The sequence below is a fragment of the Trachypithecus francoisi genome, unplaced genomic scaffold (assembly GCF_009764315.1).
Source record: "Trachypithecus francoisi isolate TF-2019V2 unplaced genomic scaffold, Tfra_2.0 Lachesis_group17, whole genome shotgun sequence".
Lineage (NCBI taxonomy): Eukaryota > Metazoa > Chordata > Mammalia > Primates > Cercopithecidae > Trachypithecus > Trachypithecus francoisi.
The window spans coordinates 44,586,950-44,604,072 of record NW_022681462.1 but is presented as its reverse complement, the minus strand read 5'-3'; the positions used below and the strand labels follow the sequence as shown (position 1 = coordinate 44,604,072).

General features: G+C 39.4%; 1 protein-coding gene across 8 annotated transcripts in view; it reads left to right on the top strand.

Annotated features, from left to right (window-relative positions):
* Positions 1–17,123, top strand: part of CCDC138 (coiled-coil domain containing 138) — a 97,021-nt gene that overhangs the window by 28,267 nt on the left and 51,631 nt on the right. The window lies entirely within an intron of this gene.

The window sequence follows — 17,123 nt, the reverse complement described above, 5'->3', positions numbered from 1 at the left end:
GCAGCAAACTGGATTCTGCATGCAACTTGAATAAGCAAGAAAATGGATCCTCCTTTAGCCTCCAGAAAGGAACACAGCTCTGAATATACATTGACTTTGGCTGGCTGAGACCCATATTAGACTTCTGAACCTACAGAAGTGTAAAATAATGAATTTGTGTTGTTTAAATGTTAAGTTTGTGGTATTTGTTATGGCAGCAATAGGACACAAATATACCTTTGTTTAGGATTCTGTCTCTTAGTACCTACATCAATTATTTCCCTAAATCTAGCCTTATTTTAGAAGTAACTGCTAATTAGGAAGGCCTGCAGTATTAAAGTTCTGCAGAGAAATTTTATTTGTTAGAACTAGATGAGGGCTGGGCACGGTGTCTCATACCTGTAATCCTTGCACTTTGGGAGGTTGAAGTGGGAGGATAGCTTGAGCCTAGGAGTTTGAGATCAGCTTTGGCAACATGGCAGTACCCCATATCTACAAAAAATACAAAAGTTAACCAGGCACGGTGGCACACACCTGTAACCCCAGTTCCCTCGGAGGCTGAGGTGGGAGGATCACCTGAACCTGGGGAGGTCAAAGCTGCAGTGAGCTGTGATTGTACCACTGTACTCCAGCCTGGGCAACAGAGTGAGACCCTGTCTGAAGAAAAATAATGGAATCAGGATCATGTAACACTGTGTTTTTATATTAGTTTAATAACATAAGAGAATAACATTTAGCACACGTATTTCTCAGGATTCATTTTAACATCTCTAAATAAAAAGTTGTCTATTGACATGTTCAGTATTTACAGTTTCTGTTGAACCTAGATCATTTCAGTTAAAATATTGTTTTCAACTTAATTACTGTGTATTCATAAGGGTAGAACAATTTTAAGGTGTATAAATAAGTTTTTAAATATAATAATAGAAGAGTAAGTAGTACCAGATTAACTAATTAAATACATGTGGGCATCATGAGCAGGTATTCACATCTCTTTAGGAAGATGTAAAATTTGTGATTTTAAATAATGTAACCTTAAAATCTTTTTTTTTTTTTTGGTATAGGACTCTGTTAACCACTTGGGCAGGCATTATATTTATTCTAAGAATACTAGTATAACTCAAAATATTTTAGCAAAGTGATCTCTTCAGAAATTACCTTTGGAAACTTCTGACAGGGTTTTTTTTGTATATTTGATCACAGTTATAACTTGTTTAAGGATGGATTTAATATTTAAAAACAACTAAAGCCATTGAGGAGTAAATCTGATATACTGGGTATACCTTATAAGACTGATTTTCTTGTGTAATTCAGTAACATAAGGGTGGACTATTATCAAAGAAATTGAGATAGAAAAATTCAGTACAACCTGAGGTGGAAGGTACTATGTATTACGACTAATGATTGTAAAATTTGGCTATAGGACTATCATCAACATGTTGGAGTAGGTAGTTTCAGGCCCTTATTCCTCCATGGAAACACCAGTTAATTTCAATATAATGACAAGGACATGTTAGTGAGAATTATAGAGACCAATTGAGAAGCTGCAGCACTCAGGCTAAAACATTAAAAAGAAGGGACTCCTTCAGAAGGATTGGAAAAGTTCGTGGCATTTTGCATGTGTGTTCCCCTCCCAGTATAGTGCAGTGCAACCAGGAGGAAATTTCCTGTCCCCTGCCTTCTCCCTTGGGACAAAAACGAAATAACGGACTGCGTGTTCAATATTTTTTCTTATCCAAAGTCTGCCCACAGGACTGGTTTGCATCTCATCTCACTCAGAGTGCTGAAGGGAATGGTAGCGTATCGGAGAAACCCCCATCCCCGATATTCAACGTGGGTTCTTTTCTGTTTCCCTAAGCATCAGCTGGTCTGACGAAATAAAGGGAAAGAGTACAAAAGAGATTTTAAAGCTGGGTGTCCAGGGAAGACATCACATGTCGGCAGGTTCCATGATGCTCCCTGAGCTGTAAAACCAGCAAGTTTTTATCAGCGATTTTCAAAAGGGGAGGGAGTACACGAATAAGGGTGTGGGTCACAGAGATCACATGCTTCACAAGGTAATAAAATCTCATGAAGCAAATGGAGGCAGGGCTAGATCACAGGACCACAGGACGGGGCGAAATTAAAATTGCTAATGAAGTTTCGGGCACGCATTGTCATTGATAACATCTTATCAGGAGACAGGGTTTGAGAGCAGACAACTGGTCTGAGCAAAATTTATTAGGTGGGAATTTCCTCATCCTTATAAGCGTGGGAGCACTACAGGAGACCAGGGCTTATTTCATCCCTTCGTCTTCGACCATAAAAGACAGCTGCCCCCAAAGTGGCCATTTCAGAGGCCTACCCTCAGGGGCCATTCTCTTTCTCAGGGATGTTCCTGATTGAGAAAAAGACTTCAGCGATATTTCTCTATTTGCTTTTGAAAGAAGAGAAATATGGCTCTGTTCTGCCCGGCTCCCTGGCAGTCAGAGTTGAAGGTTATCTCCCTTGTTCCCTGAACATTGCTGTTATCCTTTTCTTTTTTCAAGGTGCCCAGATTTCATATTGTTCAAACACACATGCTCTACAAACAATTTGTGCAGTTAGCACAATCATCACAGGGTCTTGAGGCAACATACATCCTCCTCAGCTTACAAAAGAAATGATGGGATTAAGAGATTAAAGACAGGCATAGGAAATCACAAGGGTATTGACTGGGGAAGTGATAGGTGTCACTTCACAATTGTGAAATCTTCACAATTTATGTTCAGAGATTACAGTAACGACAGCCATAAGAAATTATAAAAGTATTAATTTGGGGAACTAATAAATATCTATGAAATCTTCACCATGGCTTTATGTTCTGCCATGGCTTCAGCCAGTCCCTCGGTTCAGGGTCCCTGCCTTCCTGCAACAGTAGCATACATAGTTTGGAAGCTGCAGGAAACAGAAGTGATTGCTGCAGCGAATAAGAGCTGCAGAGATCTGCACTTCTGCTGGGAGACGTCTGAAGGACACAGAGATTAATGGGTTTCTGTGAGGAAACAGCAATAAGTTGTTAGGGAAATTAAGACTGTCAAAAACACACATAGGAGCCCAGAGAAGACACATGTCTCAGAAAAATTTGGGTGGTCCTAAAACCTCTAACTGGGCTGATTCATGAAAGTGTTTCCCTGTATGAAGCCAGTTGTAAAGACTCAGAAAGGTATTTGTTTTCTGTTTTTTCAAATGCCCAAATACCCATTACAAAAGGATCAGAAGGCATACAAAGGAGCAGGGACATTGATCAAATCAAAGAAGAAAACAAAGCTTCAGAAACTCACCCTAAAGAAATGCAGGTCTCTGAACTTTGTGACAGGTGACTTAAAAACTGTGACAGATAATTTAAAAACTTAAGAGAACACAAAAAACTAAGCAAAGTCAGGAAAATGATGCAAGAACAAAGTGACAGTGTAAACTAGAAGATACAAATTATAAGAAAGAACCAAATAAATTCTGGAGCTGAAGAATACAATGTCTGAACTATAAAAGTCAACAGCAGACTTGATTACGCAGAAGACGTCAACACATTTGAAGACAGATAATCTAAAATTAAGTCAGAGGCTGGGCACAGTGGCTTACACCTGTAATTTCAGTGCTTTGGGAAGCCAAAGCAGGAGGGTCACTTGAAGCCAGGTGTTCAAGACCAGCCTGGTCAACATAATGAGACCCTGTGTCTACAAAAAGTTCTAACAAAATAATAAAATTATGTCAGAGGAGCAAAGAAAAAAATGAAGAAAGGTAGTGACACTCTAAGGGACTTATGGGAGATCATCAAGTGAACCAGTATATGCATAATGTAAGTCTTGGAATGAGAAGAGAAAAGAAGGGGGAGAGAGCTTATTTGTAGAAATAATGGCTGAAAACGTCCCAAACTTGCCCTTTTTTGAGGAAAGGATTGGGCATACAAATTCAGGAAGCTCAAGGAACTCCACAGAGGACAATTCCAAAGACACCCAACTCTAAGATACATTATAATCAAGTTCTCAAAAGTAAAATACAAAGAGAACCTTGAAATTGACAAGAGAAAAGCAAGCTGGTCTCGTTGAAGGGAGTTCTATAAGAATTTCAGCAGATTTCTCAGCAGAAACCTTGCAGGCCAACAGGCAGTGGGATGGTACATTCTGCAAAATGTAAAATAAAAACAAAAAAACAAAAAAAAACCCTGTTACCCAAGAGTACTATATCCAGCTAAACTGTCCTTAAGACTTTCTCAGATAAACAATAGTTGAAGGAGTTCAGTAACCATTACACCTGCCCTATAAAAAATACTAAAGAGAGTCCTTCAGATTGAAATGAAAGCACACTACACAGCAACATGAAACCATATAAAAGTGTAATATTCTGTGTTAAAGGCAAATAAATGGACAAATACAGTAAGTAGCCTATATTGTTGTAATCTTGATATATAAGTTGCTTTTTAATTATTGCATAGAATGTAAAAGACAAGTATTTAAAAAAAAAAACTAAGTCTATGCTGGGGGTAATACAACATATAAAGATACAATTTGTGGCCTGGTGCAGTGGCTGACGCCTGTAATCCCAGCACTTTGGGAGGCTAAGGTAGGTGGATCACCCAAGGTCAGGAGTTTGAGACCAGCCTGGCTAACATGGTGAAAGCCCATCTCCACTAAAGTACAAAAATTAGCCAGGCATGGTCGTACGTGCCTGTAATCCCAGCTACTTGGGAGGCTGAAGCAGGAGAATTGCTTGAACCTGGGAGGCGGAGGTTGCAGTGAGCTGATTTTGTGCCATTGCACTCTAGCCTGGGCAACAGAGTGAGACTCCGTCTCAAAAAAAAAAGAATTTGTGACATCAGTAACATGAAGTGGGAATGTGGAGCCATAATGGTGCAGTTGGTGTATTCAGTGGACATTATTGATGTAAGATAGTTATAACTTTAAGATGTTTTATATAATTGATTGCAAAGAAAATACTTATAGAATATACACAGAAGGAAATGAAACGGGAATCTAAACGTGTAACACACACAAAAATCACTGAAACCAAAAGGCAGTAAGAGAGGAAAGGAGGGACAAAAAAGCTGCAAGACATACAGAAAAAATTAACAAAATGGTAATAGTATGTCCTTCCTGGCCTGGCGCGGTGCCTCATGCCTGTAATCCCAGCACTTTCGGAGGCTGAGGCGGGTGGATCACCTGAGGTCAGAAGTTCAAGACCAGCCTGGTCAACATAGTGAAACCCCATCTCTATTAAAAATACAAAAATTAGCCGGGCATGGTGGCAGTCACCTGTAATCCCAGCTACTCCGGAGGCTGAGGCAGGAGAATTGCTTGAACCCAGGATGCAGAGGTTGCAGTGAGCTGAGATCACCCCATTGTGCTCCAGCATGGGCAACGAGTGAAACTTTGTCTCAAAAAAAAAAAGTATGTCCTTCCTTTATCAGTAATTACTTTAAATGTAAATGGATGAAATTAAAAAACTAATTAGAGTGGCTGATTGGATTTAAACAGCCAGCACCCAACTGTATGCTGTCTACAAGGGACTCATTTTAGATCTAAAGACACGTGTAGGCTGAAAATCAAAGGATGGAAAAAGGCAATCCTTGTCAGTGGTCACCAGAAGAGAATAGTAGTAGTAATACTAATATAAGACAAAATATACTTTATGTCAAAAACTCTTACAAGAGACAAGGACACTATATAAATGATAAAAAGGTAAATTCACCAAGAAGATATAAATGAGAAATATTTATGCCCTAAAACATCAGACTTCTAAAATAATGTGAAGCAAACATTGATAGAATTGAAGAAATAGTAGCATAATAATACTAGGAACTTCAATACCCTACTTTCAGAAATAGGTAGAATTGCAGAAATAGGTAGAATAACCAGACAGAATATAAGTAAGGAAATGGAGGACTTGAGCAACATAATAAATTAACTCGATCTGTCAGACATATACAGAACACTCCACCCAACAACAGCATATGATACATTGTTCTCAAGTGTACATGGAACATCCTCCAGATAAACTATGTGTTTGGCCACAAAACAAGTCTTAATAAATTTCCAAAGACTAACATCGTTACAAAATTTCTGATCACAATGAAGTGAAACCTCAAACCAAGGAAGGATAACTATAAAATCCACAAATATGTGAAAATTTAAAAACTCACTCTACAGCAACCATTGGGTCAAAGAAGAAATCCCAAGGAAAATTGGCAAATACCTTAAAACAAAAAAAAATCATAACAAAATTTATAGGATGCAGTGTTAAGAGGGAAGTTTGCAGCTGTAGATACTTACATTGAAAAGGAAGAGAGATCAAAATCAAAATCAACAGCCTGGCTGATTTGGTTCCTTGAAAGTATCAACAAAATTGACAAACCACTAGCTAGATGAAGGGAGAAGAAAAGAGAAGACAGGAATAACTCAAATTAGAAAGGAAAGAAGGGATCTTGCAAGCAATACCACAGAAATAAAAAGGATTATAAGACAATATTATCAACAATTACATGCCAACAGATTGCATCACATAGAATAAATGAATAAGTTCCTATAAAAACACAGCTTTCCAAGACTGAATCATGATGAAATAGAAAATCTGAAAAGGCCAACGATAAGGAGATTCAATCACTTAAAAAAAAAAAAAAAAAACAAAGCCAACAATGAAAAGCCAGAGAGCTTCACTTTAGAATTCTACCAAACATTTGAAGAATTAACACCCATCCTCCTCATATTCTTTGAAAAAATGGAAAGGGAAGTAACACTTCCAGACTTACTCTTTGGGGCCTGCATTACCCTGATACCAAAGCTAGACAAAGACACAGTAAAAAAACTACTGACTAATACCTTGATAAATATAGATGCAAAAATCTTCAACAAAATAATAGCAAACTGAATTCAACAGTACAGTCATGCATTGCTTAATAATGGGACCACATTCTGAGAAATGTATGGTTAGGTGACTTTTTGTGTAAACATTGTAGGGTATTCACAAAACCCTAGGTAATATAGCCTACTACCAGCCTAGGCTATATTATGTAGCCTGTTGTTCCTAGGCTATGATCCTGTACAGCATCTACTATGCTGAATATCTTAGGCAGTTGTAACACAATGTGAAGTATTTGTGTATCTAAACATATAAAATGTACAGTAAAGATACAATATAACAGATTAAAAAGGGTACACCTGGGCCAGGCTCGTGGCTCATGCCTGTAATCCCAGCACTTTGGGAGGCTGAGGCAGGTGATTACCTGAGGTCAGGAGTTCGAGACTACCTTGGCTAACATGGTGAAACCCCGTTTTTACTAAAAATACAAAAATTAGCTGGACATGGTGGCGGGCTTCTGTAATCTCAGCTATTCGGGAGGCTGAGGCAAGAGAATTGCTTTAACCCGGGAGGCAGAGATTGTAGTGAGCCAAGATCGCACCACTGCACTCCATCCTGGGCCACAGTGAGACTGTCTCAAAAAAAAAAAGGGGCAGGTACACCTGAATAGAGCACTTACCATGAATGGAGCTTTCAGGACTGGAAGTTGCTCTGGGCGAGTGAGTGAGTGAGTGAGTAGTGAGTAAATGAAATTCTAAGACATGCACGCTACAGTAAATTTTATAAACAGTATGCCCTTAGACTACACTAAATTTAGAAAAAAAAATTTTTTCACTAACGAATTAAGCTTAGCTTACTGTAATCTTTTTACTTTATAAACATTCTAGTTTTTTTAACTTTTTGACTTCGTAATATTAATAACACTTTGTTTAAAACACAAACACATTGTACAGGTGTACAAAAATATTTTCATTCTATCCTATATGTTTTTTTCTATTTAAAAATTTTATATTTGGCCGGGCGCGGTGGCTCAAGCCTGTAATCCCAGCACTTTGGGAGGCCGAGACGGGCGGATCACGAGGTCAGGAGATCGAGACCATCCTGGCTAACATGGTGAAACCCCGTCTCTACTAAAAAATACAAAAAACTAGCCGGGCGACATGGCGGGCGCCTGTAGTCCCAGCTGCTTGGGAGGCTGAGGCAGGAGAATGGCGTAAACCCAGGAGGCGGAGCTTGCAGTGAGCTGAGACCCGGCCACTGCACTCCAGCCTGGGCGGCAGGGCAAGACTCCGTCTCAAAAAAAAAAAAAAAAAAAAAAAAAAATTTTATATTTTATTTTTTACTCTCTCAACTATTTTGTTAAAAACTAAGACACAGACACATGTTAGCTTAGGCTTATACAGGGTCAGGATAATCAATATCAGTGTCTTCCACCTCTACAGTTGGTTCCACTGGAAGGTCTTTGGGGCAATAACACACAAATAGCTATCACCTCCTATAATAACAATGCCTTTTCCCTGGAATACCTGCTGAAGGACCTGCCTGAGGCTCTTTTACATTTAACTTTTTTTTTTTTTTTGAGACGGAGTCTCGCTCTGTCACCCAGGCTGGAGTGCTGTGGCCGGATCTCAGCTCACTGCAAGCTCCGCCACCCGGGTTCACGCCATTCTTCTGCCTCAGCCTCCCGAGTAGCTGGGACTACAGGCGCCGCCACCTCACCCGGCTAGTTTTTTTTTTGTAGTTTTTAGTAGAGACGGAGTTTCACCGTGTTAGCCAGGATGGTCTCGATCTCCTGACCTCGTGATCCGCCCGCCTCGGCCTCCCAAAGTGCTGGGATTACAGGCTTGAGGCACCGTGCCCGGGCTTTTTTTTTTGTTAATAACTGGAAGGAGTACATCTGAAATAATGATAAAAAGTATAGTGTAGCAGATACGTAATCAGTAACATAGTTGTTTATTATCTTCATCAAGTAGTATGTACTATACATAATTGTATGTGTTACACTTTTATACTACTGGCAACACAGTAGTTTTTTTTACACCAGCATTGTCACAAACACATGAATAATTTACTGCCGTATGACATTGTAACAGCTACAACATCACTAGACAATAGGAATTTTTAGCTCCCTTATAATCTCATGGGACCAGCATTGTTATATGTGGTCAGTTGACCGAAATGTTATGTAGTGCATGACTGTGTGAGATTAAAAATTGGTAAAGAATGAAATTGAGTTGTTTCAGAGGGAACTCTTTCACATGGAACTAGACATATGTATGGAAGATACAGTACACAGATTTACCTATAAAGTATTCCTGCCAGAAAACAAGTTACGTAGCAATACAAGGAATCATGCAAAATAAATTACGAACGTGAGATAATTCACTGACCTAGACTCTTCAACAAGTTAATCGTGTAAATAATAAGGAGGTGGGAGGATGTAACGTGTCCAAAACTTGAAGAGACTTAGGAGACACAAAGACCAAGAGCACCAAGCAGGCCTGATTATATCTTGTTTTTGTTCTGGTGGTTTTTGTTTTTGGTAACAGCTTTATTGAGATATAATTCACATCTTATACAAGTAGGCTTTTAACTGTGCAATTCAGTGTTTTTTTTTCTGTATTCACAGAGTTGTGTCACCATCACCTTAATCAGTTTTAAAACATTTTACCTCCTCTCTCCAAAAAAAAAATCCAACCCATTATCAGTTGCCCAGCCCTTTATTCAGCATTTCCAGTCCTAGGCAACCACCAACCACTCATCTGCTTTCTGTCTTTATAGATTTTCCTATCTGGACTTTTCATATAAACAGATTCATACAATATGTAGAGTTCCATGACTGACTCATTATGTTTTTGAAATTCACTTATGTCGTCACATGTATCAATACTTCATTCCTTTTTATTACCAAATAATATTCTGTAATATAGATATAACGTTTTACTTGCCCATATCATTTGAGAGACATTTGGGTTGTTTCCATTTGTTGGCTGTTACAAATGGTGTCGCTATGAACACTTATCTACAAATTTTTGTATGCATGTATTTTTTCATTTTCCTTGACTACATACCTAAGAGTGAAACTGCTAAACTGCCAGACTGTTTGTCAAAGTGGTTCAACAATTGTACAGTCCTGCCAGCAGTCTGCAGGAGTTTCGATTTCTTTATATGATGGTCAGAACATATGGATTTAAAATTTTTGTCATCTCAGTGAGTATGAAGTGGTCAGTCATCATGGTTTTGATTCATGTTTCCCTGATGACTAATGTTGAGCATCATTTCATGTGCTTATTGACTGTTGGGATTTCTTTTATAGGTAAGTGTTGATTTAAATCCATTGAGCATTTTTAATTGAGCTATCTTTTTTATTACTGGTTGTTTGTAGGAAGTTTTGTTTTTAAATATTCAAGATGGATGTACCTTATCCAATATGTGATTTGAAAATATTTTCTCTATTCAGTAGTTGTTCCATTAATTTCTTTCAGTATACCCTTATACTCCATTTTCAGGGTATAAGTTTTGTACTTCTTTTGAAAAGTTAATTTCAGAGTATTTTTATTATTTTTGGTGATGCCAAAATAGAATCATTTTCTTAAATTCATTTTTGGATGGTATGTTGCTAATGTATGGTTACACAATTAAAGGCAGGTCAAGATAGGGATGCCACCTACTGTCACCTCTACTGTTTAACATTATTCTAAAGCAAAATGATGAGAAAATGGGATGAAATGTTTAGCATTGAAAAGCAGACCTATCTTCATCACTTTAAAATAATGTAAAGGAAAGGAAACCAGCCAAAAAATTAATTAGAACTCGTGATTTCAGTGAAGTATCCAGTTGCTAAAAAGCAAAAAAATCTTCCATATACATCAATATGTAATTTAAAGAAAAGAATGTATTTACAATACCAAATTTACAAACCTAGTAAAATAAATAAAAGAGAAAATGTGTAAAACAAAATGTAGAAAATTACAAATTTCATTTAACAATATGAAAACTTAATTTGATAATCAAGGGATTTCACATGTGCTGGATAGAAAGATATATGACATTTCTTACTAAATCAAAAAGTTAAATGTAACAATAAAAATGATTTTGGCTGGGTGTGGTGGCTCACTCCTGTAATCCCAGCACTTTGGGAGGCCAAGGTGGGCAGATCGTGAGGTCAGGAGATCAAGACCATCCTGGCTAACACGGTGAAACCCTGTCTCTACTAAAAATACAAAAAAATAGCCGGGCGTGGTGGTGGGCACCTGTAGTTCCAGCTACTCAGGAGGCTGAGGCAGGAGAATGGCTTGAACCTGGGAGGCGGAGCTTGCAGTGAGCCGAGATCACGCCACAACACTCAAGCCTGGGCAACAAGCGAGACTCCGTCTCAGAAAAAGAAAAAAAAAAAAGATTTTAAAAAACTTAAAAATTATGTTACATACTTTTGGATCACTGTTCCTGAAAAAATGTCAGAGATTCCATTCCCATATGTAAAATATATTAAAACCACAGTGATTAGAACATTGTGGTAGTAGTATAGGAGCACACAAATTGATAGAACTGTGACCACAAAAATAGATCCAAACTTGTACATGGATTTCACATATGATAAAAGTAGCATGTTAAATCAATGGAGGAAAATGGGAATTATTTCATAAATGTGTCAAGACTACTGATTTACCGTTAAAAACAAGAAGGTGCTTCTATACCATACTTAACACCAAAATATATTGTAGATAAATATTTGGAAGTTATAATGAAACCATAGAAAACCCAAAAATATAACATTAAATATTTATTAAATATGAGGACAAGGTAAAGCATTTTACCATTAATGTTTACACAAATGGTAAAAATAACAAAACAAGGGCTCTAGATTTAACGACATAAAAACATAAAACTGTTATAAGTCAAAGAATACTACTTATCCTAAAATTCATATGGAATCTGAAGGCATAATGAAAAGCCAAAACAACCATAAAAAGAACAAAGTTAGAGATCTCATACTTTGTGATTTCAAAACTTAGTACAAAGCTACAGTAATCTAAACTCTGTGATACTGACATAAGACATGTAGACCAATGGGATAGAATGGAGAGCCCAATATAAGGCCTCACATATAGTCCAGTGATTTTTCACAAGGGTACAGAGACCACTCAATGGAGGAAGGACAGTCTTTTCAACAAACGATGTTGGAAAACTGGATACCCTGATGCAACAAAATGAGTATGAGCCTTACCTTATATGATATGTAAAATTTAACTCAGCTGGGCGTGGTGGCTCACACCTTTAATTCCAGCACTTTGGGAGGCCAAGGTGGGCAGATAACAAGGTCAGGAGTTCGAGACCAGTCTGGCCAACATAGTGAAACCGTGTCTCTACTAAAAATACAAAAAATTAGCCAGACATGGTGGCAGGCACCTGTAATCCCAGCTACTCGGGAGGCTGAGTCAGGAGAATCGCTTGAACCCAGGAGGTGGAGGTTGCAGTGAGCCGAGATCACGCCATTGCACTCTAGCCCGGGTGACAGTGCAAGAGTCCCTCTCAAAAAAAATTTAACTCAAAATGGGTCAAAGGCTTAAATGTGAGAATTTAAAACTATAAAACTCTTAGAAGACATAGAGGAAAATCTTCATGATATTAGATTAGGCAGTGATTACATGGCTAAAACACCAAAAGCACAGGCAACAAAAGCAAAACTAAACCGAACTTCATCAAAATTAAAAACGTTTGTGCATCAACAGATTGAAATGGTAATCTCCAGAATGGGAGGAAATATTAGCAAATTGTGTATCTGACAAGCGATTGCTACCCACAATATATAAGGAACTCCTTCAACCCAGCAAAAAACAAAACCAAAAAAACTCTATTTTTTAAAAAGCAAGCAAAGAACCTAAATAGATATTTCTCCAAAGATAAAGAAATGGCCCCTAAGCACATAAAAAGATGCTTAACATCACTACTCTCTAAGGAAACACACAACCACAGTAAGATACCACTTAACACCTATTAGAATGTTTATTTTAAAAAATAGGGCTAGGCGTGGTGGCTTACACTTGTAATCCCGGCACTTTGGGAGGCCAAGGCAGGCGGATCACTTGAAGTCAGGAGCTTGAGACCAGCCTGGCCAACATGGGGAAACCTCATCTTTACTAAAAATATAAAAATTAGCGTGGCATGGTGATGCAACCCTGTAGTCCCAGCTACTTGGGAGGCTGAGGCACGGGAATTGCTTGAACCTGGGAGGCGGAGGTTGCAGTGAGCTGAGATTGTGCGACCACACTCCAGCCTGGGAGACAGATTGAGACTGTGTTTCGGTATGTACGTACATACATACGTACATACAAGTGTTGGCAAGGATGTCAAAAAGCGGAATCCTTGTTTATTGGTGATAGGAATGTACAATGCAGCTGCTGTGGAAGACAGTATGGTGGTTCTTCAAAAATTTAAACATAGAATTACCTTATATTATGCAGTTTTACTTCTGGATATATATTCATAATAATTGAAAGCAGAGGCTTGAACAGATACTTAAGCGCCAAGTTTATAGCAAGATTATACATAATAAAATGAAGGTGGACACAATGTAAATGCTTATCCATGAATGAGTGGATAAACAAGATGTGGTATATACATACGCAAGACTGTTATTCAGGCATGAAATTGACATGTGCTACAATATGAATGAACCCTGAAGACATTGTAAATGAAATAAGCTAGACACCAGATGACAAATATTACATGATTCCACTTCCATGCTGCAGTACCTAGAATAGTCAAATTTTGTGGAGACAAAGTAGGATGGTGGTTACCAGGGGCTGGGGGAAGAGAGTAGAGGGTTATTATTTAATAGATACAGAGTTTCAGTTTGGCATGATGCAGAAGTTTTGGGGATGGGTAGTGGTGATGGTTATACAACAGTGTGATTACACTAATGCCATTGGTAAATTTTAAGTTACGTGTATTTTACCATAATAAAGATTTTTCAATAAAGTGTCGACTAGGGTACATTTTCACCAGGATTCTGCATTCTAAGACAGGCCACCCTAAACTTTAGGGTGCTCACTTTGCAAAAGGTAGGCAGTTGCCAGTCAGAAACCAAAGGCATGGCTCACGCCTGTAATCCCAGCACTTTGGGAGGCTGAGGCAGGCGGAGACCTGATGTCAGGAGTTCAAGACCAGCCTGGCCAATGTGGTAAAACCCTCTCTCTACTAAAAAATACAAAAATTAGCCGGGCATGGTGGTGGGCCCCTGTAATCCCAGCTACTCGGGAGGCTGAGGCAGGAGAGTCGCTGGAACCCAGGAAGTGGAGGTTGCAGTGAGCCGAGATCGCGCCATTGCACTCCAGCCTGGGCAACAAGAGCAAAACTCTGTCTCAAAAAAAAAAAAAAAAAAAAAAAAAACCAGTGGCACCTTGAGAAGGAAGCCAGAAAATGTTCTTCATTGTGACATTTTGGCCAGGACAATTTAGCCAGGTACGGTGGCTCATGCCTGTAATCCCAGCACCTTGGGATGCCAAGGCGGGCAGGTCACTTGAGGCCAGCAGTTCAAGACCAGCCTGACCAACATGGAAAAACTCTGTCTCTATTAAAAATACAAAAATTAGCCAGGCATGGTGGTGCACACCTGTAATCCCAGCTACTCGTGGGGCTGAGGCGCCAGAATCACTTAAATCCCAGAGGCAGAAGTTTCAGTGAGCCGAGATCATGCTGCTTACTGCACTCCAGCCTGGGCTGTAGAGCAGGACTCTGTCTCAAAAAAAAGGAAAAAAAATTCTGACAATTTCAAATCATCACAGTAAGAAAGAAAAAGGCAATGTATCTGATGTAAAGATCACCAGATGATCTTAAACGCTGAAAGGACAAATTGTAAAAAGTGAGTTTGGAAAGAGTTCACAGTTCACTATTACTGCCACTCCATGAACAAGGACCGTTGTTACAGTGTTAGTAGGATGAAATATGCCAAATCTCTTGAAACATTCAGAAGATAAGAAAAAATACTTTTTTGTTATGTTTGGATTAAGAATATAAATACTGTCGGAAAAGGCTTAGTATTTAGAGGGGATAAGGATATAAATGAAGTGAATATTGTTCATGAGAAAATGAAATCGCTAGGAAGAGACAGTGTTTGCTGTGAAGAAACTGAAAGTCAGATATCTAAGAGAAACTTGACTTTCCAGTTTTAGCACATATCAGAATCATTTGCAGGGCTTATTAAAACTCAGGTTCCTAGATTCTATCCCTGGAATCTGATTTAGTAGATCCAATGTGGCACAGAATTTTGTATTTCTTTCTTTCTTTCTTTTTTTTTTTTTGAAATGAAGTTCCAGTCTTGTTGCCCAGGCTGGAGCGCAATGGCGTGATCTCGGCTCACTGCAACCTCCGCCTCCTGGGTTCAAGCGATTCTCCTGCCTCAGCCTTCCGAGTAGCTGGGATAACAGGTGCCTGTCACCATGCCTGACTAATTTTTGTATATTTAGTAGAGGTGGGGTTTCACCATGTTGACTGGGCTGGTCTTGAACTTCTGACCTCAAGTGATCCACCCTCCTCGGCCTCCCAAAGTGCTGGGATTACAGGCGTGAGCCATCATGCCCTGCTTTTTTTTCTCTTTTTTTGAAATGGAGTCTCGCTCTGTCGCCCATGCTGGAGTGCAGTGGTGTAATCTCAGCTCCCTGCAACCTCTGCCTCCTGGGTTTAAGCAGTTCTCCTGCCTCAGCCTCCCGAGTAGCTGGGATTACAGGTATACGCCACCACACCTGGCTAATTTTTATATTTTTAGTAGAGACAGGGTTTCACTATGTTGGCCTGGCTGGTCTCAAACTCCTGACCTCAAGTGATCGCCTGCCTCAGCCTCCCAAAGTGCTGAGAGTACAGGCATGACCTACCACGCCTGGCCAGAATTTGTATTTCTTTTCTTTTCTTTTTTCTTTTTTTTTTGAGATGGAGTTTCACTCTTGTTGCCCAGGCTGGAGTCCAATGGTGCGATCTTGGCTCACTGCAACCTCTGCCTCCCAGGTTCAAGTGATTCTTCTGCCTCAGCCTCCCAAGTAGCTGGGATTACAGGCATGCGCCACCACACCCAGCTAATTTTGTGTTTTTAGTAGAGATGGAGTTTCTCCATGTTGGTCAGACTGATCTGAAACTCCCCACCCAGAATTTGTATTTCTGACAGGTTCCCAAGTGATGCTCTTTCTGTAGTTGTAAGGACCACAATTTGAGAACCACTGGTGTAGATAAATTATATCCTAAGATAAGAAAATATATGGAAAAGGCTTGTAGAAGTGACTGCTAAAAGTTAAACTTTTTTTTTTTTTTTGTTGAGACGGAGTCTCGCTCTGTCGCCCAGGCTGGAGTGCAGTGGCCGGATCTCAGCTCACTGCAAGCTCCGCCTCCCGGGTTTACGCCATTCTCCTGCCTCAGCCTCCCGAGTAGCTGGGACTACAGGCGCCCGCCACCGCGCCCGGCTAGTTTTTTGTATTTTTAGTAGAGACGGGGTTTCACCGTGTTCGCCAGGATGGTCTCGATCTCCTGACCTCGTGATCCGCCCATCTCGGCCTCCCAAAGTGCTGGGATTACAGGCTTGAGCCACCGCGCCCGGCCAAAAGTTAAACTTTGAAGGATGAGTAGGTATTTGTAAGACAGACACCTAGTAGTTGAAGGAGAAGACATGAGCTGCCTTCGTCACGACATGTATCTGTTACAGGGTGTGGGTGAGGTATGATGTGAGGAAAGTTGCAGTGAGCTGGAAGTGGAGTCACCTGCTGTTCTAGAACTATGCTGGCGAGTTTGAATGTCATCCCTCAGAGAAGAGGGAGACAGGAAATGGTTTTAAGCAAGGGATCTATATTTTACCATGGAGAAACCTTAAATGCACATTGCTAAGTGAAAGAAGCCAGCCTGAAAAGGCTACATGCTTTATGATTCCAACTATAATGACATTTTGGAAAAGGCAAAAACTGGAGTAAAAAGATCAGTAGCTGCCAGGGGTTCTGAGAAAGAGAGGAGAGAAGCACAGGCGATGTTTAGGACAGTGAAAATATTTCCTGTGATACATGGTGGATATGTGTCATTATATGTTGTCAAAATCTGTAGGCTATACAACAGAGTGAATCCTAATGTAAACTATAGATTTTAGTTAATCATAGTGTGTCAGTGTTAACAACTGTTACAAATGTACCACACTAGTAAAGATGTTAATAATGGAAGGTACTGGCAGGTGGGAGTAGGACGGGGCATATAAGCATTCTCAACTTCCTACTCAGTATACTCAGAAACCTAAAACTGCTCTTTAAAAACAAGGTCTGTTAGTTTAAAAGTAAACAGAAAGTAGAGATAGAGTAGGC